The sequence below is a fragment of the Argentina silus genome (genome assembly GCF_951799395.1).
Source record: "Argentina silus genome assembly, chromosome: 4".
Lineage (NCBI taxonomy): Eukaryota > Metazoa > Chordata > Actinopteri > Argentiniformes > Argentinidae > Argentina > Argentina silus.
This window is the reverse complement of record NC_139658.1, coordinates 8,222,021-8,246,547: the sequence shown is the minus strand read 5'-3', so window position 1 is coordinate 8,246,547 and position 24,527 is coordinate 8,222,021. Positions and strand designations below refer to the sequence as shown.

Sequence of the window (24,527 nt, the reverse complement as noted above, 5' to 3'; positions counted from 1 at the left end):
GATGACTTAAAGCAGTATCAGGAGAAGAGAGGGGATAGTAGACGAGGAGGGGTTTTATTAACGGAAGGAGGGTTACTAACTGCTTAGTTCACGCCCTTCTACGCCTGTATTTCTATGTTCCTCATCCAAGCTCTATTAGATGTTGCGTCACTAACACCCAAAAAATATCTATCAGTGTATTCCGAACATTCCAAAGACTGTAGTCTATTTCCCGCTCAAAATGTCTTCAGTAACGTCCGAGAAATTATGATGGGAAAACTCAAACATATGTTGTGATGTCGCTTACAACTGACTCTTTTGTCCCACAGTCCAGTCCGTACCGTTTCAAACGCGCATTGTTGGATTCCAATGCGTCCTCGCTCCTTTAGGAACGATTCTAGAATTCCAAGTTCATTTATCTCTTCCAGGCGAAAGAAACAACTCGGAGAAAAACACAAATCAAGTACTGGGAGTGTTTAGGGTCAGGAATCAGAACACAGTTCAGGAGCGAATTTTAAGGGGATAATTCAGATAAAGCGACAATATCCTCTCCAAAATACTGTAAGTTTAACCAGAACACCAGACACTGCTTTTCCAATAGATAGCCTACAGTCCCACCTGTACAAACCTAAAGGAGCTGTCTTCAAAGAAAAGGCTACTGGATCTTGACAATAATTTGCAGTTGCATCTCAAAGAGCAGAGAATGGTCTGTTACATCCCTGGCTCGCCGCGCATCAGCCGACTGCATACATGCTTGCATCCCTCCTCTTTCAGAATAGCCGCCACAACAATGCAGTGATAACTCCGTATGTGAGTAGGCTACGTTTCAGCCAAAGCTGCACTGAAACTAAACATAATCATTAGAATATGTGATTACCGGTATCCAAAATCAACATGTTAGGGAAAACATGTACAGGAAACCTCCGATGTTGTCGACAGAGAGAATGTCTTGAATGGATCAATTAATGTAGCCATACATAGGAGAGACAGGATTGGACGGCACGTGTTTTACATCGGGTGACGAAGTCGGTCGGAAAATACCAAACCGCTAGAATCACAGGTCGGTCCTTAAAAACTTGTCCTTAAAAACACGACTATGCCGTTTATACGTGAATAGTTTGATGTTTAAATGCTATGGTCATCAGTGGTAGAAAATGGGTGGGGGCGCTGAGAGAGAGAGAGAGAGAGAGAGAGAGAGAGAGAGAGAGAGAGAGAGAGAGAGAGAGAGAGACGGAGACTGCACTGAAGAGAAGCTGGTTCTTAGTGCTGACGTGAGCTTTAAACGAGGTGTCTGCAGAACAAGGTACAATACCCATTACCTAGTCACAAACACCCAAGGGTGGGCAGACCCCCATCCCCTCACTCCACACACACACACACACACACACACACACACACACACACACAACAATCTCATTTTAAAACTGTATCAATACTGAGTGGAATGTAGCCTGACATCCGCTATATATATATATACACTAACCGAACACTTTATTAGGAACACTATACTAATACTGGGTAGGGCCTCCCTTTGCTCTCAAAACAGCCTAAATTCTTTGATGGCATTGATTCCACAAGATGTTGGAAACATTCCTTTGAGATTCTGGTCCATGATGACATGATTACACCACGCAATTCCTGCAGATTTTTCAGGTGCACTTTCAAGCTGTGAATCTCCCGTTCTAACACATCCCAAAGGTGTTCTATTGGATTCAGATCCGGTGACTGGGAGGTTCAACTGAAGAACACTGAACTCATTGTCATGTTCATGAAACAACAACTTTTGCTTTGTGACATGGTGCATTATCATGCTGGAAGTAGCCATTAGAAGATGGGTAAATTGTGGCCATGAAGGGATGCACATGGTCAGCAACAATACTCAAATAGGCTGTGGCATTCAAGCAATGATTGGTATTAACGGGCCCAAAGTGTGCCAAGAAAACATTCCCCACACCATTACACCACCTCCACCATGAGAAGGTGTACAGGTGTTCCTAATAAAGTGCCCAGTGAGTGTATATATATATATATAGAAAGAGAGATAGATATAGATATAGATATATCAGGGAAAGGTGAGCAAGACAACAGTTGAGTAGATAAGAATAAACACCGCCAGACTGTCACATTAGTTTGAGAAACCTATTGCCATGAGGCATGAGGGTAACCCACCCATGAAATTGCTCGTAATACGTTCATTACCCCCATTTGTTATAGTATTGACTGTGGCTGTGTTGCAGTCATCTATATACAATCTGCATTTTTTATTGATCAGGGCTGTATGGTGAAAAGTTGATCTTTCTCCATTCAACTAGAACTTGATGTTAAAATAGAACAGTGTGGACCATCAGTTTTGATGAATTAGAACTGAAATCTCTCATGTCAGGAGGTGTGTAGACTAGAGTATGTCTGACCACAAAGATGGCAAATAGTAAACTTAGCAAGATGTTTACGTGCTTTACTTGCATTCAAATCACTGTCTTTGGATAGAGAGTTCACTGGGCCTTCAGGTGAGAGGGAGGTTGAAGATGGAGTCTTAAGGGGGTCTCAATGTCAGGCAGCATTTTGTCTTCTCTGTCTGAGCAGAAATACACTGTCACTGTATGGTGCTGTACTGGTGAACAGATCTGTCCTTGGCCAGTATGGTTCTGTACTGGTGAACAGATCTGTCCTTGGCCAGTATGGTGCTGTACTGGTGAACAGAGCTGTCCTTGGTGCTGATCCAGGTCCTCTTCAGCCACACCTGCCCTGGCCACTGTAGCGGAGGTGATTTGGAATCACGCTCTCGTGATGAGGTAGCCCTGCCTGAGACTTCTAAAACAAGATACTGTCCAGCCCTTCAGTACCACAAGTGTTTCCTCTTGTTTATGTCTGAAGTACATTGAAATTACAATTTAATGATTGCCAATAGGGCATTTATTCTCAATGCTTTCCCCCCAAAAAGGTTTACAAATTCAAATCACTTCCTGAATTGACTGAATTGAAATCTAATTGACCCGATCCTGGTGCCACTGGGTGCTGGGAAAAATGAGACGCTGTTTCTCTTCCATTGATTTATTTGGGTATATAAATGGTCTAATAAGAGTAGATAAATAGTTTCATGCCAAAGTACACTCTTGAAAGCAGTGGACAAAATCATGCAATCTGAGTTTTATCATCATGCCCAAGGCTGAAGTACTTGGTATGGGGATACACAGTGATGCATTTCCTGGGGTTTCCACAGCTAATGAAGTGGTGCTTTGCTCTATGTAAGTGAGGTTACGTAGTTATAGAGCAATATAAAGGTGAGATTTCTCTGCACTGAGGCAGTCTCAAGGCTTTTCATAGATGTGGTGCATACACATTGGGCTACATGTTTATTCTCATGTTTCTGATGCCTGCTGGCATCCTTCAATATGTCACGGGGATGACAGACAGACAGACAGACAGACAGGAAAGCAGACAGACAGGAAGGCAGACAGACAGTCAGTGTGAAGAGAGCACCGACTGGCATGGAGAGGGTTTTTCAGAGGCTGCTCTCCTCTCTGCTCTCGTATTCAGGTCTGCCAGCCCTGACATGCATGCAGATTGGCCTTCCTCTCTCTCGGCATCAGAGCAACCTGGTGTGCCAGCTACTGCCAAACAACTCAGTCCCTGGGAGCTGGCAGGGGAGACGGATAAAGGCTTCTCTCAGCTCACACTGCTTGTCTAGTCCTTTGAGGTGTAGAGTTTTGGCGCCTGAAAGAGAAGAGGTGGCAAGGGGCTCTTGAGTCTTGTGGTGTTCGGTGAATACCTCCTCCCTAGAAATAAGCGTGGATCCACCTGACCTGCTTCCAAAACAACTGTTGTCTTGGCAGACCACTTGCCATTGATGTCATCAGAAATGGCCTGGGGATTGGTATGCCCCATATCTATGGACAGATGGACTATTCCACCCCTCATGGGGGTCTACAGGTTCCCCAGGATAGGTGGGCATAGACTTTGACATTCACGGAAGGACAGACACCTTGGACTGACCTTCCTCTCTTCCTGTTCCTCGCCAACCAGAGATACCAGGAGTCAGTCAACAGTGCTTCAACAGAACACAGATAGCTAGGCGCTTCCATGGGAGCTAAATGTTGTTTTATTTCGTTTCCCACCAAAAAAAGTATTTTTGACTTTATGACCACATAGACTTTATCACATCTCTGATCTGTGTGGCAAGAGGGGACCATGGAAACATAATGTTCAGCAGCAAGTTTACAATCCCTTACAATACATCTATATTTCATATGCAGGGGATCACTAGGCCTGCCACTCCTAAAGGGAATTGCTTGAGGAAAGTGCACAGTAACCATCTGAGCAGAGTGACGAATACAAGGAGCAAAAAGCCTTTGTCAGATTAATCCACCAGCACGACTTGAATTATTACACACGCACACACACACACACACACACACACACACACACACACACACACACACACACACACACACACACACACACACAAACCTCAAAGCCTGTCGGTATTACATAAGGGACAGAGCTCTGACAGAGCATTTTCTTTGTCTAGTCTAATCTTTGTCGGGTCTGTGATGATAGAGGAGGAGGACGTGAAACAATCTGAGTGGAGTAGCTTCAGTATCATATCAGCACAACTATTTGTAGCCCTCTCTTACAGTACAATGACTATATTGTGTTTGAACATTTTATCTGTCTGTGTCTCTCGACTCTCTCTCCCAGACCTTGAGGGATCCACATACCTGTAGTGAATAGATAATGTATGTACTGTACTGCATACATGATGGTCTTTGAGCCAATCAAATGACTATTAACACAACACAATACACCATGGTGCAGGGACAAATGGATGTAGTATTTTCTGACCTGTCTGTGGTGATGTTAATTAGGGGGTTGGCCACAATGGGAACACACTGTTCATACTTAGAAAAAAGGCTTCCAAAAAGGTTCTTGGCAGAGGAGTTGGGTTCTACCGAGAACCCTTTTCCATCCGATTAACCCTCTATAAGATTGTACATTCACTAAATCAGGATAGAAAAAAACATATACATTGTCCTTAGTAGTACTGTATAATTAATGCTAATGACTTTCTTTCAAGGACACTTAATTAAGAATTAACATCTTCAAAGCGCTCTCTCTCTCTCTCTCCATCCCCCCTCCCCCTTCCTCTCCTTTAGTCAGTCTACTATTGTGTAGCTTGGTGCAGCTGGATTTGCAGCAAAGGGCAAGAGTGGAAATTGTAAACCACTGCATGTATGGAATATGGATTTGTAAAATGAGAAGTGTCATTTCTGAAGTGTCATTTGCCTTTTCTAATGGTCCTAGCCCTGTTTTGCAGTGCCCAGATTATCATCCAGATAACAGCCAGCTGCTCGGTAAAAGAGATCATTCCGGACAAAATGGATCATTCAAACTGCTAACCGTTTTGAACACGTTCGTATTGATTTTGTCTAGACTAGAATTTTGAGATTGAGATACCATTAAACAATTCTATTCAAAATGATTGTGAACCTCTGTGTCAACACTGTGCAAGCCACCTAGCATTGCAGTCTAAAGAGTCAATAGCTATTTTAAAGCATGCAGGCAATATTCTTCTCTCAATCATGCCTTTGTACTGTGGTTGGCTGGCAGTCAGGTATATGGAATGGAAGCAGCCGCTTTTGGCTTGAAAGATAGATATTTGTTTGGTGGTGTGGAGACTAGAGCATAGGTCAACATCTTGGGCTGAAACGCAACAGATTCACAACAACCAAGTCTGATCTTCACCTCACTGATATGAATCTATGTGATTCATGTCAGGCACAGGTTCCGCTTTTTCTTGCTACTCTATATTCATTCTCCTCCATGTACTGTCGAACTCGTGTATTCTTGTTCACCTCCCACAAGGTCTTCCATCTCCATACTCTCAGAAATATTCTTCCCATGTTCTCTCCTGATATAATATTTGGTTTCATCACTAAACTCATAACGAAGAGTGTGGATTGAGTTGGATTTGTGCTCTGTAATGCTGCAAGTTGTTTTGTACTGTAGCTGCATCAATACATGAAGTTCAAGGTATTATTGGTCAGACCAATGAAACCTCGAGCCTGCACTGTGGTTGTACTCTCAAATGTCAATGGGAAAACATGATTGACAGAATACACAATGGATTCGGAAAACAAAGATTTGTTTGAATGTCAGAATTGTGGACTAGAATACGAAAACCATTCTTACCATCCTTCTAGGTTTTGGCTACACTGGTTTATTACAGAACATGTTGGACCTGACTTACATGTAATGAGTTGCATTGTAAATAGATGTGTTTTCACTTGGTAATATAATGTACCAGTGTTCAACCTCCTCTCTTAATGTTACATTCATGTACATTCTGTCTTTGACATGCGTCATCATTAGTATCATCCAATATTCTCACATTTAAGTGGATCAACATCCTTAAAATAGCACTAATTTAAGATGAATCCTTTGTTCCTTTTCCTCAGGGAATAACTAAGTTCACAACACACCTTGACAGGTATAAATGTATTCTACAGCATGATGAAGACATGCTTTAACAACAACATAAAACTAATTACCATACACCATATCTCACTGATGAAGTCAGTAATTTAATAAATGTCTGCTATTTATATGTGGGCGAAAAAGACAATATGCTTATGCTACTGGTATTTTACACATTGAATATACTTAGGACCAAAGGCAGGAAGAGAGATAAATAAAAACATAATGTATTCTTAAGGTTCACAAATCAAGCTCAACGACCCCTCTGCCAGTGACACAGCATGACGCTGATAAATCAAGTTGGAGGGCAGCTCTTAATTACCTTTCCTCCTACCGCATGGAGCTCACGGGAGAAGAAGATCGCACACGCACACGCACACACGCACACACGCACACACACACACACACACACACACACACACACACACACACACACACAGAGACTCACACACACTCACACATGCACAGACTCATACACGCACACTCACACACACACACACACAGAGACTCAGAGAGACTCACACACACGCACACGCGCACACACACACACACACACACACACACACACACACACACACACACACACACACACAGAGCTCCAGTCCATCTCCAGCAGCCCCCACAGCAGCTGAGGCAAGTCCCATAGAAGGGCAGCTAGAGGCAGCCAGCATCATCAGCATCACAGGGCCCTGGCTGGCTGGAAGACAGAAATGGATGACAGCACTTCCCTGGGTTAATCAGGCACCCGGAGACACACCAAATCATCTTTCTCTTCCCCTACCTCGGCTCTTACTCCTGCTGCGTCCACCCTACCCCAACCCGGCAGAGAGAGAGAGGGAGGGAGAGGAGAAGAAAGTGATCATGTCCAATTAAGGACTTCCTGTCTGAGTGACGCCCTGTGGAGACAGACTTCTCTGAGCTGCTCACCAGAACGACTTGAATCATTGATTTGTTTCTTCCAAACCACAGAGTACTTAGTTAAGTCAAGTCAGAGTGTATTGGTCATGCACAGGCTACAGGTTGTACCATGAAATACTTACTTGGCATGAAATACTTACTTGTACCATGAAATACTTACTTATCCTCCCTACAGATGTACCATGGAGAGCATCCTGACCAGATGAATCGTTCCAGGACCGCATGGACCCCAGAGAGGGTGGTGAAGACTATCCAGAGCATTGCATCGTTGGGGCCGAACTCACCCCACCCGGAGAGATCATCAAAGACCCAAGCCACCTTAGTCACCGCCTGTCCACCCTGGTAGGGGCTAGTAGAGGGGCTAGCAGACGGTGCCGGTACATCGAGTCCAAGAACAACAGGCTCCTGAACAGCTTCTATCTCAAGACCGTCAGGCTGTTGAACCACCAAGCCTCGCTGCCTAGCTGCCCATTGGCACTCCTACTGCCCACATTGACATTGTACTTTCACATTCTCCACCATAATGCTGCTCCTGTTTATTCCTACCACTGCTGCCGCTGTGTTTGAGATAGTGTAGTTTTTTTGTTTTTAATATATTGTTTTGATATTGCCCGATACTGTAGGTTGATATTGTTTTTTTTATACTGTATATTGTATTGTTGAGAGCTGCTCGTGAAGTTAGAATTTTATTGCACTGTCTGGAGCCCGCTGTAACCTGTATCTGACAATAAAGTTTGACTTTGACAACACAGAAGTACAAATGATATAACAACGATACACAATAAGTAAGGCGCAATACAAGTACTACATCAATAACAATATTTAAAGTATACAGTAAGTAACAGGAACTAACAGTACTTAAAAGCTACATTTTTTATTTAAAATACTACTCTACAACTCGAGTCTGTTGGAAATCTGTCATCTCTGGTCACCGACGCAAAATTCTGTTTGAAGTTCCAAACAAGTGCTCCAGTCCATCTCCAGCAGCCGCTACTGCAGCTCAGGCTGCACCCAGGACAGGGCAGCTAGAGACAGCCAGCAGGAGCATCACAGGGCCCTGACTGGCTGAAAGACAGAAATGGATGACAGCACTTCTCTGGATCAGTCAGTTACTCAGAGACACACCAGATCATCTTTCTCTTCCCCTGCTGCATCCACCCTACCCCCACCCGGCAGAGAGAGGGAGGGAGGGAGAGGGGGAAAAGGGATAGAGGGAGGGAGGGATAGAGAGGAGAAAGAGCTGGAGAGAGGGTAGAGAGAGAAGAGAAGGGAGGAAGGAGAGAGAGAGTGAGGGAGGGAGAGAGAGAGATACGAGTGGGGGTTGGTGGATATTGATTGTTTCCATTGTGGTATAATTGCAATTAAAGGTTGCAAATAGCCCTGTGGATCAGTTTCACGGCTGTCACCCGCTACGATGCATGGGAGCATTGATGTGCCGCAGCACGCCCAGACAACTAGCAGGAAAACCGCTAATGGTACATTTAGGATCCCTACGGACACTGTGTGGTTTAGTGTCATAGTGTGCAATAACTTAGCATTTCCACACAGTATTTATCAAAGGAGCTTTAGACAATAAATGGCCGCATAGAGCTGAGATAGCATAGCACCTTTACCGTCTGTATCAAAGGCAAGTCTGATGAAGGTCATTTGATAATATGATATATCATATCATATCAATATCATATCATGTGTTGTTTGGGAACTGTTGAGGAAATTGTTGTGCTACTCACTCACCACATTGCACTGTTTTATGAAGGCTTTTACTGACAATTAAGTGGTTCAAGGGAGAATATCTTTCATTTGAAATAACAGTTTTCACTGCAATAGTTGGTGCTCTCAAAATTCTATGTTTCCAATACAGAATGTATTGAGTTACTGTTTGTCGGTGACATTCTTTTGGATTCCTTAGAATAGAATAGGATCGAATGTAACTTGATTGACCGTCCAAGGATCACAGTCACAGTCAGATTGACCATCCAAGGATCACAGTCACAGACAGATTGACCATCCAAGGATCACAGTCACAGTCAGATTGACCATCCAAGGATCACAGTCACAGTGAGATTGACCATCCAAGGATCACAGTCAGATCCATTGAAGGTTAATCAATGGGTTCTAATCCTGGTTGAAGGCGGCCTGCGTCATTGCTTATTCTTGTCGTTTATTCTTGAACCTTTATCTACCCAGGAAGTCTCATATACATACAGTACCAGTCAAACGTTTGGACACACCTTGCCAAGAGGTGGCTACTTTGAAGAATCTAAAATATAAAACATATTCAGTTTTTTTAACACTTTTTTGTTTACTACATAATTCCATATGTGTTCCTTCGTAGTTTTGATGTCTTCAATATTAATCTACAATGTAGAAAATAATAACAAATAAAGAAAAACCATTGAATGAGAAGGTGTGTCCAAACTTTTGACTGGTACTGTATATGTGTGTAAGTGTAGTTGGCATATAGTCAAAGCCTAAAGTATAGCAAACATTTCTGTAGTCCTCTTCAAACTCTCAGACAGTGAGGCGCACTCAATGGTAAAGGAAAACAACCCCAGTCCTGTTTGTGGGATAGAGTTTGTGAGTTCTCAGCTATCTGATGGCTCCACTGGCTCCAACATCTATTGGGACACGCAGCCTGCTGGCTCGGCATGGGATGACGCTACAGTGGATATGAGAGACTCTTTCACACTGAAAGGCTGACTGACCGAAGAGAAACAGCTGGGAGGTGATGGGGAAATAATGTGTCCTGTTGATGTAGAAATCTAGTCACTGTGTACTGGGAAGTGTTGAGAGGTTCAGACGTTGTTCAACCAGGAGGCTCCATTGAGGGAAAGGTAGACTGGTAGGCTCTATCGTATTCATTTGGTTGTATTTTATAGCATTGTACAACTTAAATGTGTACTCACCCTCAGTTTGAACAAATAATTAGCAGATGTAATGAAAACTATTTCTGTGTCAAATTCACAATCACAATCAATTTAATTATAATAACCTGACACACCTACAAGACAGCTGCCCTTACATGGAGATAATGAGGTAAATTAGTTTGCTCAAACTGTTCACTCCAGACACAGTCACTTTGGCATAGTGTTTGCACTGTGATAACCTCTCTAGACCTCATATCACAAGTCTAATCAACGCATCCCATTAATTATTTCGAACCTCAATTTCCTGTCTCGCGTTCCACATCTTTATGGGAACCGAATTGAGTGTTCATTAACGGGCGACGCTGTATCACGAACAAACATCTTTAATTAAAACATCCACGGTTCTTCCTCTCTTTGATCTTCCACAATTTGAGTTTGTTATTCCCCCTGGAAGAAGGAGGAGTTATTGGATCAAAACAGGAGAGGGGCCGCAAATTCCATGAGAAAGTTGGAACCCTGGTGTTCCCAAGATTCTAGAACAGCGCTTTAAGAAACCTTTCCCTGTGTCACAGTGCTGGCTCAATTACCAGGCGGTACGGGTATCTTTTTAATAGGATGATAAGGGATTCATAATCCAAAATGCAGCCACTTTTAATGACTTTCCCTCTAATTAACAACATATATAAAGGACTGTCGCATTTGAGACCTCCCTTTTGTCCAGAGCTCCATTGTGTGCAGCTATCAGTACTCTGGCTCGGTAAGAACTGGTAAACGGCTAGTGAAAGAGTTGTAATGTTCTTTTCCCAAATAGACTTGGGTTGAGAAGGAGCTAATCCACCAAAGTCAATGTCAAAGAGTTCACATTTACGCCTTCATACTGAATTGAGAGATATCAACTTGGACTCAAAGTTCTTACACAGAGAGTTTGACTGTGTCATGTGGAGTTACAATATATATACAGTAGGCCTATGGGTATCATCGCACTACACAACGGTGCACTTTGGATTGTCTTGAACAGTGATACTCGATCCTGGTCCCGGAGAGCTGCAGTGGGTTTTGTCCCGGCCTAGTGCTATCACACCTGACTGAACGAATCAAGTCATCTTCAAGACCTTGATGAGCTGAATCGGGTGTGTCACTGCTAAGCTGGGACAAAATCCCAGTTGTGTTTTCTTTTTTATTTATAAGAGTGTGGATTGTAACTTAGTGAGAGAAAGAGGGACCCAACTGTGGTATGTAGTTTGCTAATTCATGTGGTACTACTCAGCTATAACTATGTTTTTCACTGTACAAACGTATTTAGTGTGAACTTGTATCATTTGTTTTGTTGTGTTTTAGCCCCACCTAGTGAGTGTCTGTATTAGCAATGTGTTGATTCTGTGGACACCGCCACAAGTGTGAAGTGTCTTTCGGCACCTTATTCATATGAATGGTTAAGGTCATAAATTCTTGCAAGGTAAAGCATTCTATGTGTTTTTTTAGGTTTGGAGATTGAGATCAGATATGACAATTATTCATATCACACAGGTACACAATGTCTCCATGATCAACACGTCTTATCGTAGGAGGACCACAATGGAAATATGCCCTTGACTTTAATGTGTGTCAAATCACCGTAACTGAACGAAACCTATCCAGTGGAACTACTGCAGCTGTCTTTCCTAGAAAAGACAGGGGGGAGTGTTTTGACTAATTCAAACATGGCACCTGAATCCATAGTAAATCGGAGGAATCAGAAAATTCCATGTACTGTACTGTAACGTATGTGTAAGCGTTATCCTGGTGATAACTGGCGAGACAGACCAGGTGGGTACCTGCTGAACAAACAGCTGACAGTGTTCTGGGCAGTGGCGTGGTATAGCGAGGGTCTACTGGGTCTACACTATGCCAATGTGACTGTGTCTGGAGTGAACAGTTTGAGCAACTAGTATCACAACAGGAAGATTTTGTACAGAAAACTACTACTTCTGTTGTCCACCCTCGCAGCCCTGGTTAAGAAGTGACACTGCCTAAACACATATTCTTTCTCTCTCTCTCTCCTCTCTCTCTGTCTCTCCTGTCTCTCTCTCTCTCTCTCTCTGAGATTTCTAGAAATGGTAGGCATACGGAAGTTATCTATTCAGCATAGAAGAAAAGGTCCCCCTAACAAAGACTGACAGAATGTGTCATGTTCTGTCGGAGTGAAACAGTATGTCCGTGACCTGTAACCCCATGTGTGTGTGTGTGTGTGTGTGTGTGTGTGTGTGTGTGTAGTGCTGTCTGAGGAGTGTTTTCCCCCAGCCTAGGTACCTGGAAGATGCTGCTGAGTAGAGAGTGGTTGGGGCGAGGAGGTCAGTGCCCTCCTGCCCTGGCAGGTATGATATAGGCCATTCAGCAGACACATTTACACAGACCCACACATTCATTTCTCATTCCAATGCCATGCAATATGATGAGCCTGTCCAACGATTTCTGCCTCCACCAGCCTCCCCTGGTATTACAGTCAGTCTATTCAAAGCATGGTAGATGAAAGTAACTGCTCTATTTGGGGTTTGCTAACTGTACTGCGCAATAAGTCTGTGTTATGTTTCACGTCTCATGTTTATTTTCGTTTAGAACGTGCATTTTACACAGGGTCACAACACACCCACAGTATAACAATGGTAAAAGATATGACACAAAATAGGTGAAGTTATGCGTTATGTGAAGCGGTAAAACGACAACAACGAGTGTATATGCGTTTGGAATGTCATTTGGAAGGTTTTGACATCCGATACTCCTCTCCTCCCTCCTGCAGGGCCTGCATACATCATTGTGTTTAACATCCCCCCCTCGTTCTGCTCTCCTCAGATCTCTCTCCAGTACAAGTCTGGCAGCTCCTTCTACCACACCTGCTGAGGCACTCTGATCAGGAGGATGGGAGATGACGGCTGCTCTCTGCGTTGAAAGGTAACATGAAAACACACATCCAGTGCAGTAGGAATCTAGTCACCAATAGAATACCATCATAAAAGATACCAAGGTGAATCCACAGGGTGTGAGTGAAATCCCCAAGTACAGTCTGTACAGCAGGGGAGGCCGGTGGAGGTGGAAATCGGAGGACGGGCTCATTGTAATGCATGGAATGGAATGGAATGAGGAATGGTATCTACTGTACCATTCCTCATTTCATTCCATGCATTACACTCAGCCTTTTTCCATTCCATGTATTACAATGAGCCCGTCCTCTGATTTCCGGATCCACCAGCCTCCAACGGGAAAAGCCTTTGTACTAAGAACTAACACATTGGCAAGAAAAACAAAATCAAACCATTGATATGTTGTGACTGACAGACTGTGGACATTCCCTGAACACAGTCCTGATAATGCTTCATTCTGGGTGACTCTGGTGGCCCCCCCTGAGTGGATGGCCACCGTCTTCAACCGCGTTTCTGCCTACATCAGCTGGATGAACGGGGTAAGTATTGTAGACACACTGGGGGTGGGGGTGGGGGGGCTGTATTCTGTCATAAAATATAACATTGAAATGAAAAGGAAGTTGTTGGACTATTGACCGTATTTTGAGTTCATATTTTAGTATGTACTGGATGTAGTTGTGTGTATTCCAGTGTGTATTCCAGTACATTTGGACAGGTCGGTATTGCAAAACAGAATGTCTTCCCAACAACCTTGAGGCAATGTAACAAATCAATAGCTGACTTCTTCATCTTTCTGTTTCAGATCATGGGTTGAAAAGGATCTTCGCAGAGGCAGTAATCCAGACACGGTTCTGGATCCACGGTTCTGGAACTCACACACAGCTTCCCCATTCTGACATCTTTGGTTGCTTTGTATTGAACAACAAAAAAACTGTATCAATCTACTCTCGACTCAACTTTTTCCACACATTTCCCCTCACTTGTTTAATTCAGTTGGTCAATCTTATCATGACTACAAGGAAATGTAGAGTTCTGTCATTTTATAATAAGGTGAATCTACAGTATTTGCAGTGTCTACAGAAAGTAGAGCATGTCGTGCAGAGTATCAACAGAATGTAGTGTAGACTGATGGCATGAGAATGTGGAAGGCAGTCTTAGAGATTGTCATTGACTTACATCAGGTTTCGTCATTCTAGCGTGACCCGGATTCGCCTGAAGTGCTGTCACATTATGCAAGATTGGGATTCCAGAATCCACACAAAATAGAACCCACTTAAACACAGTAGTCAGTGCAACAGACCATGAGTTCCATTCTAAGAATGTGCCTTTGGGAGATGTTAACCTTTTATTTCACTAGTAGTATCCCATTGGTATCTAGTCATCTATTTTACAAGTGAGATGTCATGTCAAGGAAGCTGAAGAATCAGTAGCGCGCGACACTAACAGAAGAGTTGTGAAACATAATTTCCCTGGAGGAGGAAAATAAACAATTCCATGCTAACACTAAGCTGGGGACAGTTGCAGCCATTAAAAATAGTCTCCTTTTTTCCACAATACATAATAAGATTTTTTGGGACTTAACTAAGTTATTCTCTTTTACGAGTATCTAACTCTCATTAAGAAGGTACAATCGTTCTTGCAATTGTACTGGCCACACACTGTACATTACAGACATTCCTCACATAGGCTATTTCCTATGACAGACATTCTACCAGTCTCTAGTGGCGTGCTATGGGCCACGGCCTGCCTTGTGCTGACGACACACAGCTGTCCTAAAGAGTTCCAGTGAGAGATCCTTTTCATCCTCATGCCATTACAATAAGCCCCCCCTGCCAACCGAAGCAAGCACTGACCTCATTGGTTGTTCTATAAACTAAGGTATGGTTAACATATAGAAGCATCTAGAAATCTATCAAAATGTAAGTTATAAAATAAACATACTGTATTCTGTATTCATTAAGGAGCCTACAGTACAGTAAGAAGAGAGCAAAGAATAATGCATAACATGTACAGTACGCTGCTCTGAGGAAAGCATGAGACTGAAACAAGTATTATGGTCCTAGTTAAGCACCCTTTTTCCCCTCTCCGTTTTTCAACCTGGGATGTAGCGTGTATCTTGTTCTGTGGCACTCAATGCACTCTCAATGAGTCAGCATTGCCCCAGCAGAACTGTGCTACACACACACACATGCGCGCGCACCCACGCACACACACACACACACACACACATACTGTACACACACACACGCACACACACACATACTGTACACACACACACACACACGGTTACATGAAACAAACACAGGTAAGATCACAGACATACTGTTTCACTCCGACAGAACATGACACATCACACATCATACATCACACACACACACACGATCCTGGTTGCTCTCACAAAATGAGTGTGTTAAGACTAGCTAGGCTAGATAGGTACAGAGCACAGGTTAGACGGTACATTATCACATCTCGTACTCCACACCTGGCGAAGGAGTCAGGTGAGGTCAGGACCCAGGGCGGAAGTAGCGATGACGGGACGCTTAAGACGTCAGTGGGCTGTGCCAAGTGGGGGTTAGTGTGAACGCCGCGACCAGAAAGAGCCGTCCGGGAAAGTGGGATTACTTTTCATATCTTAAATTGGACAAAGACTTTGGGATTCTTTTGCATGTTATGTATTATCATTTGTCACCCTGTGAACAAACAGCCGTGCTGCTGTGTCCCTCAATATCATTTCTTGGAGTGGTTTATTTTTTTTCTGGGATAGTCACACTGTGAAGTGTCCTGGAGGGTAAGAACGTTTTTCAAGCCTTGTCATCCTAGTTGAGCACCTATTTTCCCATTCCATTTGTCAAGCTGGGCTGTAGTGCGTTGGTTATATATCTTGTTCTAATGTACTCAATGCAGTCTGAGTCAGCATCACCTCAGCAGATTAGTGAACCATTCATAATATACACATTCATGTATATTGTGGATTAAATACCGTAGAGCAGTTTATTTATTTATATTGATTATATATTCTGATGATTTTATTCAAATTTTTCACGAAAAATGACAATGTCAGAGAATATGGCAACACAATAATGTTAGAAAACCGATTATTATGATAATACAGTTATTTAGTTGATAGATGAACAACTTTGCCTGACCCATTGGCATGGCTGAGTACCCCCTACCTGGTGCCGTTTCCCCTACATACAATATTGCAGTTTAGGTTAGAAGGATATGATTCATATTTACATATTCAAAATGATCATAGGCCTACTATTAAATGATTAGACTTAAGCTACAGCATTTGAGCACATGCCAGGGAATTCTACAGAATTCTGAAGTTTCTGTTTAACTCATAGCAAAACGCCATGATATTGTAATTCAAACATTGAGTATTGTATCTCACACTGTGCTTGCTTGTATGACACAGATCATTTGTTTCAGACTATTTGGGCCACGTATATCAAACATTGGGTCCTGTGTGGCTCAGTGGGGAGAGCATTCGCTAGCAACGCTAAGTTTGTGGGTGCAATCCCTGCTGGGATCATCCTCTATTCTAAAGATGTACGCACTCAAGTAAGTCGCTTTGGATAAAAGAGTCTTCTAAACGGCATATGGTATATGACTACACATAACATATATTCCCAACCTACTGCGCAGTATAGCTGAACCCACACACAAGGATAAAGGTTGCCCTTGGTCACAGTAGATAAGTGTGAGAGGGAACACACCTGGGTTACACATTCTACCAGTCTCTAGTGGCGTGCTACGGGCCGTGGCCTGCCTTCTGCTGACTCCACACAACTGTCCTAAAGAGTTCCAGTGAGAGAGCTGCAGTAAGCACAGTCAGTCATTCCCATGTTGTGCCCCAGGCACTCTGGCTTTAAGACCACACTTTTCTGTCCTCTATCAATAGCATCCCTAACAGTGGGTCATCGCGTGGTACGGTAAATAGTCTCCCTCTTCCTCCTTCATTCTTCAATCTTGACCCCTCAAACAGGAACATCCTGTCCTCGTGTTCATCAACAAGATAGGATGGCATTATTCCAGGCTAATATGGTCAACATGACATTTGAAGGATTCCTGCTAAATGCTAAATGGCCTATGGCTATTTACATCACATCTGCTAAATGGCCTATGGCTATTTACAGTACATGTACAAGTACATTCCCAACCTACCGTATAGCCTAACCCTACACACCTTATGATAAAGATTGGCCTTGGTCACAGTAGATAAGTGTGAGGGGAAACACACCTGGGTTACAGGTGAAGGAACCGTCAGCTAGAGTACACGGCACACTACACCACAGATAGGGAATGACTAAGAGGACAAGTTCGACCTGCAGAACACGAACCCTGACCCTCACCCTAACCCGCAGGTGGGGCGTGTCCCCTTAGTCTTTCCCATTACAGATAGGTCATACCACACTTCCCATAGGCTACACAGGTCAGTCAGTTCTTATAGCCCAAGGGAGGCTGACAGAGGTAGAAATCAGAGGACAGGCTCATTGTAATGTACGGACAGGTGTTTGATACCATTCCTCATTCCATTTCATGCATTACAATGAGCCCGTCCTCTGATTTCTACCTCCACCAGCCTCCCCTGCTACAGGCCTAGAGTAGACAAGCCAGGCCGAGATGCAGTGTCCTCATCAGACAGCCCTGTCACCCTGCCAAAACTAGACATGCTGAGGTTTCTCCTACTGACGGCTCTTGTGGTGCTGGGTAAGTTGTTCTGTTCTGTCTCTGGGATTCTCCAGGTTCACCCTGAGACAGGGATTTGGAAGAGATATTCTCAAGGGCAGACATTGTCATAAGTGACAATGGCAGGTAGGACACAGAAAATGTCATGCAGATTTTAACTCTAAAAAAGGAAGCTATACTTATTGTAATCCTCACTCAATCAATCACTCACTGGCTGGCTGGCTCACTCACTCATAATATATGCTATTTAGGAGATATAAACACCCCAAATTACTTAAAGTATAGTGACTGCACACATTTCTTTTTCTGATAGTCCCGTGGGAATTGAACCCCCACGCAGGACCACTCACTGACATGTTTTCATCGCTGTCTGTCTGTATTGTGTGTCGTGCTTGCAGAAGAGGATCCTCAGTCTCGCTACATAGAGAATGTGGAGGAGAGTCGTAGGTGGCTAAGTGGCCAAACCCAACTCATGCCCTTGCCAGGTAAACCAGATCAAACTCTTTCACTGTTTCACAGAGACCCATCTATGGTCTGTTCATAACATAGGACCGGTTTCTGGGATCCAGATCAAGCCGGTTTCTGGACTGAAAAGCATGATTAGATTTGGTTTGATTGTCATTTCCACAGCTCATACATTGACATAAAGCTGGGGTGACAAAACAGAAAAATATATGGACTCACAGGCCAAACAATATTAACCGCGGCAGTTTTCAATCAGTTACACTGAAGAAAAACTGTGTTTTTAGACCAAAATAACTATACAACACTACTGAACAGTTTACCTGATGACATTACAGTAGTTTATTGATGTGCTCACATATTACAGTAGGCATTTCTGTATTAATACAATAAAACTTTTTAAAACTCTCATTCAAAAAGCAGTGCAAAATAAAAAAACTGGGTGCAAAATAAGAACAGGAGAAAAGATCAAGAAAGGGACAAGGTAGTCTCCAACACTCCACCACAACTCTCCAGCAGCCCTGAGCGACTCTTTCTTGCGAGTATCCGGTCCTTCAGGTCATTCTTGTGAATAGGTCTTTCAGGATGCTGAAGAGGCAAACAAAAAAAAGACAGAATATATAGAGTTACAGAAGTTCTAATACAAAGATAGAAACAGATAGTGTGTGTGTCAGTGGTAGTCCATTAAGGTATTGCCGGTGCTCCATAAGTTCAACAATGTAAGGCTAACGAACAGACTCATCATTCTTGCTGCGTCGCGCTTCATCAGAGGAAACCTGGCCTTTTCCAAAACTCTGTAGGGGGAGAAGCTGATGTCGACTCTTCAGAGAATCGTCGCATTGGATCTCAATAACCTCCAATTGCATGCTCATCGATTTCTGCCGCGTCAATCGAGAAGGGGAACGTGAAGAGCTTGACGTCTTTCTCAATGGCAGCGCTGATTGAATTCTGTCAGAAGAGATGTGATCACAGACACATTTCACCTTTTTTTGCAGAAAGGTTGGCATTTGCGAAAGCGGCCTTAAGTTCCAACAGTGTGGGGAAGTGCGCTACATTGAAGTTGCGTAGTTGTGTCTTGAAGAGACGGAGATTCACACAGAACACTTTCAGGTGTGCGTACAGTTGAGGTCTTTGCCTTGCAGGTTCATGTTCAGTGTGTTTAGTTGGCTCGTCAGATCAACTAAAAAAGCCAGGTCTGCCTCAACAACTTCGCATCTCAACAACCGAGGGTCACTCAGTTCATGAAGAGGTCGTTCTTCCTCTTTCAAAAACTGGTCAATTTCACATCTCAGTGAATAAAACCGCTGCAGTACAGAGCCGCGACTGAGCCATCGCACATCTGAGTAGTAGATTACATCTCCGTATTCAGCATCGACTTCAGATAGGAAAGCCTGGAATTGTCTGAGAGTGCTCGTGCTCGAAATAGGTTGATATGTTTTCACCACAACGTTCATCACATCACCGGTTGTGGGTTTGCCTTGGCACAGAGTGCCTCCTGGTGGATAATATGTGGTCCTCTGTGGCTCAGTTGGTAGAGTATGGCGCTAACAACGCTTAGGTTGTGGGTTTGATTCCTGCTGGGACCATATATACTGAAATGTATGCACTCACTGCAATGTAAGTCGCTTTGGATAAAAGCGTCAGCTAAATGGCATATATTATCAGCAAAATGGCATATATTATAATAGAGTGCATTTTAACAGCCTCACCTCCACTGTCGTGAACCTTCCTGCACACCATAGAAGCCATCACATTCCGCTCGCCTGTCATTGCTGGAGCCTCATCCCGTTGTAGCTCCACACAGAGTGTCCCAAGGCAGTTTCATGTCATCGATCGCAGCGGATACAGATTAAAAAATGTGCTTACCCGTCGTGGTGCCCTTTAGACTCCTAAGATCAAGCAGCTCCTCGGTGATGCAAAAGTTGAAGTCAACTCCCCGCAAAAAATTAACAGCTGGGCTGTGTCCGTAGCATCTGTGCTCTCGTCACATGCAATCGAGTAAAAATGAAATGCACTAGCTTTGCCTGACACTTGCTGTTTTAAGTTAGCTGACTTGAGTTTTCTCTGGGCACATTATCCAGGCAACTTTAGTGAGGCACTCTTTAATAAAGTTACTATCCGAGAAGGGTTGTCCGTGCTGGGCGATGAGCTGAGCTACCTCGTAGCTAGCCATTGTGGCATTTTCCTGTACTTTGTTGGCACGAAAACAATACTGCTGTTGAGCTAACAGGCTAGCTGACTGATGTTTCGTTTCGTAGTGCCTTCGAACATTATACGTTTTCATCACTGCAACAGATTCCATGCAAATCAAACAAATACACTTCCCTTTGACTTCCGTGAAAAAGTATTCATTTTCCCACTGTATCTTAAATGGTTTCGCACTCCCTTGCTATTCTCCGTCTTTTCGGTTCCGCCATGTTTAATCAACTGAGGTAAACGTACTTTTTTTTTTTAAACTGAGGTAAAAGTTTTCATCGATGAGCAATCATTGCAATGGTCGGTCTAGTAGTTGTTCAAAAATGACCCCTAGTGTTGAAACTAAGAAGTGCAATGTACATACAATGCAATTTATTATTAGAGACTATTTTCTAAGGGGCCATATTCCATTTCATTTTTAAAATTCATGCCGGGCCACTTAAAAACGGGCAACGGGCCGCAGTTTGGTGTCATGGCTGACATAAAGAGACCAGCAAACACATCACCTAGACTGTAGACATTTACAGGATTCCATACTTTCATACACTCAAGACAGCAGTTACTGTAACCAGACAGAAGACTAAAACAGCACATAACACAGTGATAGGTAGGTAGTCCATTCAGCTGTTGAGATGATCTCCACTGAAAGTGCTTTTTACTCCAGGTGTACAGTAGGCTCAGTGGAGGCTGGTGGAGGATGGGCTCATTGTAATGCACTGAATGGAATAAGGAACGGTATCAAACACGTATTTGATTCCTCGTTCCATTCTGTGCATTACAATGAGCCTGTCCTCTGTTTTCTACCTCCACCAGCCTCCCCTAGGTCCCAGCCTCCCCTTGGGTCCAACCGCATAGATTCAGTACTGCATGCATATGAGCAGTGGTGGAAATGTAACAAATTCATTAGAGGAACCATGGCAAATTAAATGCTGGAACTGGAATGATGATATTTTAACACCAACAAGTTCACTCTAGGAACCAGGTTCTCATGTGTTCCTCCCTATTTCCACCACTGCATATGAGATACTCCTGGTTGAGGTGCCAATGGCATATGCCCTGCGTTGCTGCCAAGCTAGCTCTTGTTTGGACATGGTTCAGTTCAGGAAACACGCTGTTCCTTCCTCTGCTCTCCTCAGATCTCTCTCCAGTTCAAGTCTGGCAGTTCCCTCCACCACACCTGCGGAGGCACTCTGATCAGGAGAGGATGGGTGATGATGGCTGCTCACTGCGTGGATAGGTAATGGTAACAGTAGGGGAGAGACTTAGCCCCAACACCTGTTAGTGGTAGCTGTTTCATACCAGATTTTTGACATATCCCTGGTATGAAACAGCGACCATTAACGGCTGTTGGAGCTATGAGAGACCTGCAGACGTGGGAGATTGGATGATACAGGATTAGTGGCGGTGGTGTAAATTAATTCATGTTGTTGGTTTATTGTAGGAGGAATGTGTGACATGTCTTGTGTCTACACAAGTAAAAGATGACTCATCCTTAAATAGGCATAGGCATGAATGAGGAGTTACACAGAAGAAAGAAACAAGTTTCTTGAATCTCCATTCACCAACGTGTGTGTGTGTGTGTGTGTTTGCATGTGTGTCCGTGCGCTTCCGTGTGTGTGTGTGTGTCTGTGTGTGTGTGTCTGTGTGTGCGTGCGTGCATGTGTGTGTGTGTAGTTGTTGGGGATCACATCTCTCAGCATGAGGGGAAGGAGCGGTACATCTCAGTCAGCCGTGTGTACATCCACCCCAACTGGAACTCCAACTGTGTTGCCAATGGGTCAGTGGAAGAAAAATCACATTTATCTGTGTTAATTAATCAGTTAGTTGATTCATTTACAGTATAATCAATGAACTGGAATAATCTCATTTATCAGTGTAATCATGAATTAATCAGTTAGTTGATTAATGCATAATCAATTAACAATCACATATATGGGCCAGTCAGTGGAAAAACCTGTATTATTTGATTAGTTAATTGATTTGCCGAGGTCATTGTATTTGTTTCCAATATTCCCGAAAAGGAGGTTATCGTGAACACTCCCTGACTAATAGACCTCAAGCCGAATTACAATCCATTTTCACAATTTGTTATGCCTGATTAATCACATTTGTCTATTAAAAACGTAAACCTCTGAATTAAATCAGTTCCCTTGAGTCGATGACAAATGAATGCAAAAATATTGCTTTAATTATTATATTCTTCTTATCAAGGTCTGTAAGAACCAGAGGAGGGTTATTTCGGGTATATCCTCATCTCACTTTGATCCATCTCTCTACCACTCTTCAGGTATGACAGTGCCCTGCTACGTCTGTCCTCCGAGGCCATCCTCAACTCCTACATCCAGATGGGTGCTCTGCCTGCCTCTGGTCAGGTCCTGCCCCACAACAACCTCTGTTACATCACCGGCTGGGGTCGCACCCAGAGTGAGTTACATACTACTTCTACTGGACTGTAGTACTCAGAATGTTGCACTTACTCAACTATACAGTAGTACCCAGAATGCTACATCTACTGAACTATAGTATTATTAATTATTTACAGAGTTATAAAGACAAGTGGATGCAATCCTCTAAATTAACTGTGATTATACACATCCAGAGTGTATTTACATATTTAAAATACAGAGTTGTACAACAATACACAAATTGTTACACACACCCCTGTGAGTGAATGCATTGAGTTGTATGGTCAGACTTTGCCCCCTGGTGGAGGCTAAGGGTCATTAAACAGGAATCAGTGGAATCAGCCAGAGCCCCCGTTAAGTTTTCCTTTCCAGTGAATGAAGGCCTACTACTAACTGAACAGTTCCTAAAGATCTGCTGTATTAAGACTTGTACCTATTCATTCTTAACTGATGGTGGTCTCATACAAATCATCTAAAACTGTATGTTATTATTATTAACTGCCACTCATTAACTGCCATCATGTGTTGTACTCAGTAGTAATTGCTCATATAGTGTACCTGTTGCTAATCAATGCTCCTCCTACCACAGATCATGGATTGAGAAGCAACCAATAAGACTGCAGTGGTGAGTGTCTAACATCAACAAAGACTGACTGATCTCCTCTCCACATAGGATCTATTGGTTCTACTGTAAATAAACATTTAAATGAACAGATATCTACTGACTATACATTGTACATTGATGTTAGGCCTAACACCATCGCGATACATTTGCAATTTGAAATCCCATTTGAAATTACAATCAAACACTTTAGAAATCCCATGTGAGAAAAGAAACGTAGGTACACATTGAACGAAAACATAAACAATTCTGTAATTGATCATCTCTTCAACAATTTAGACATATTCAGAGTCATAACATAAAAATCACTTTAGTGAATTTGAAGTAATGAAGAATAAGTTAAACGGTACACACAATGTTGGGAAAGAATCTATACCATAAAATAGTCAGGGAAAAAAGACATACTTTCTTATTTACATTTGAGCAATACAGTATTTACAGTAAGTCCCATGCTGATGTCTTCTAGAAAGATGAACAGTGAGCTGTAGTCTACAGTTTCCCTCACACTCCTTTATCAACAGTTTGGCCACTGAGGGGACAGAATTCTATTGGCACATAGGGCACATCATTAGAATCATACTTAACTGCAAATATGGAGTTTTGTTTGGGTGCCAATGAGACAAAACCCCATAAAGTTAGAGGTGCCCAGAGACGTAGGGCAACTCTCAAGTCTTCCCTCGATCCTCCCCTCAGAACTTCTCCTCCAATGCGTTTCGAGAAGGAAGTGAGGACGTGAGGAATCAAGGAAAGACTTTTGAGATTTGACTTTATAGTGTGTTGTAGACCCCTTAGTATTGACTGAGCCCATACAGCAAAATGAGGATCAAAATGAAGTTGTTGCAAAACGCAATATCCACCATTTAAAAAAAAAAATATATAAACATTTCTCTTTTTTAAAATGATTGCTGTCATGACATAAACTCTGTATGTATGATACATTTTGAAAGGACAGTAGCTATGTTACTTAGATAATAATCATATTCTTGAAGTTGTAATCAATCTTGATTATTACGAT

At 42.9% G+C, this 24,527-nt stretch overlaps 1 pseudogene across 1 annotated transcript; it reads left to right on the top strand.

Annotated features, from left to right (window-relative positions):
* Positions 1–13,140: 13,140 nt before the first annotated feature.
* On the top strand, positions 13,141–22,941 carry LOC310803033 (chymotrypsin-like elastase family member 1; annotated as a pseudogene). The gene is made up of 6 exons: positions 13,141–13,166; positions 13,575–13,674; positions 18,168–18,312; positions 21,622–21,722; positions 22,140–22,262; positions 22,773–22,941. The product of its transcript is annotated as a chymotrypsin-like elastase family member 1 (transcript).
* The last annotated feature ends 1,586 nt before the right edge of the window (positions 22,942–24,527 follow it).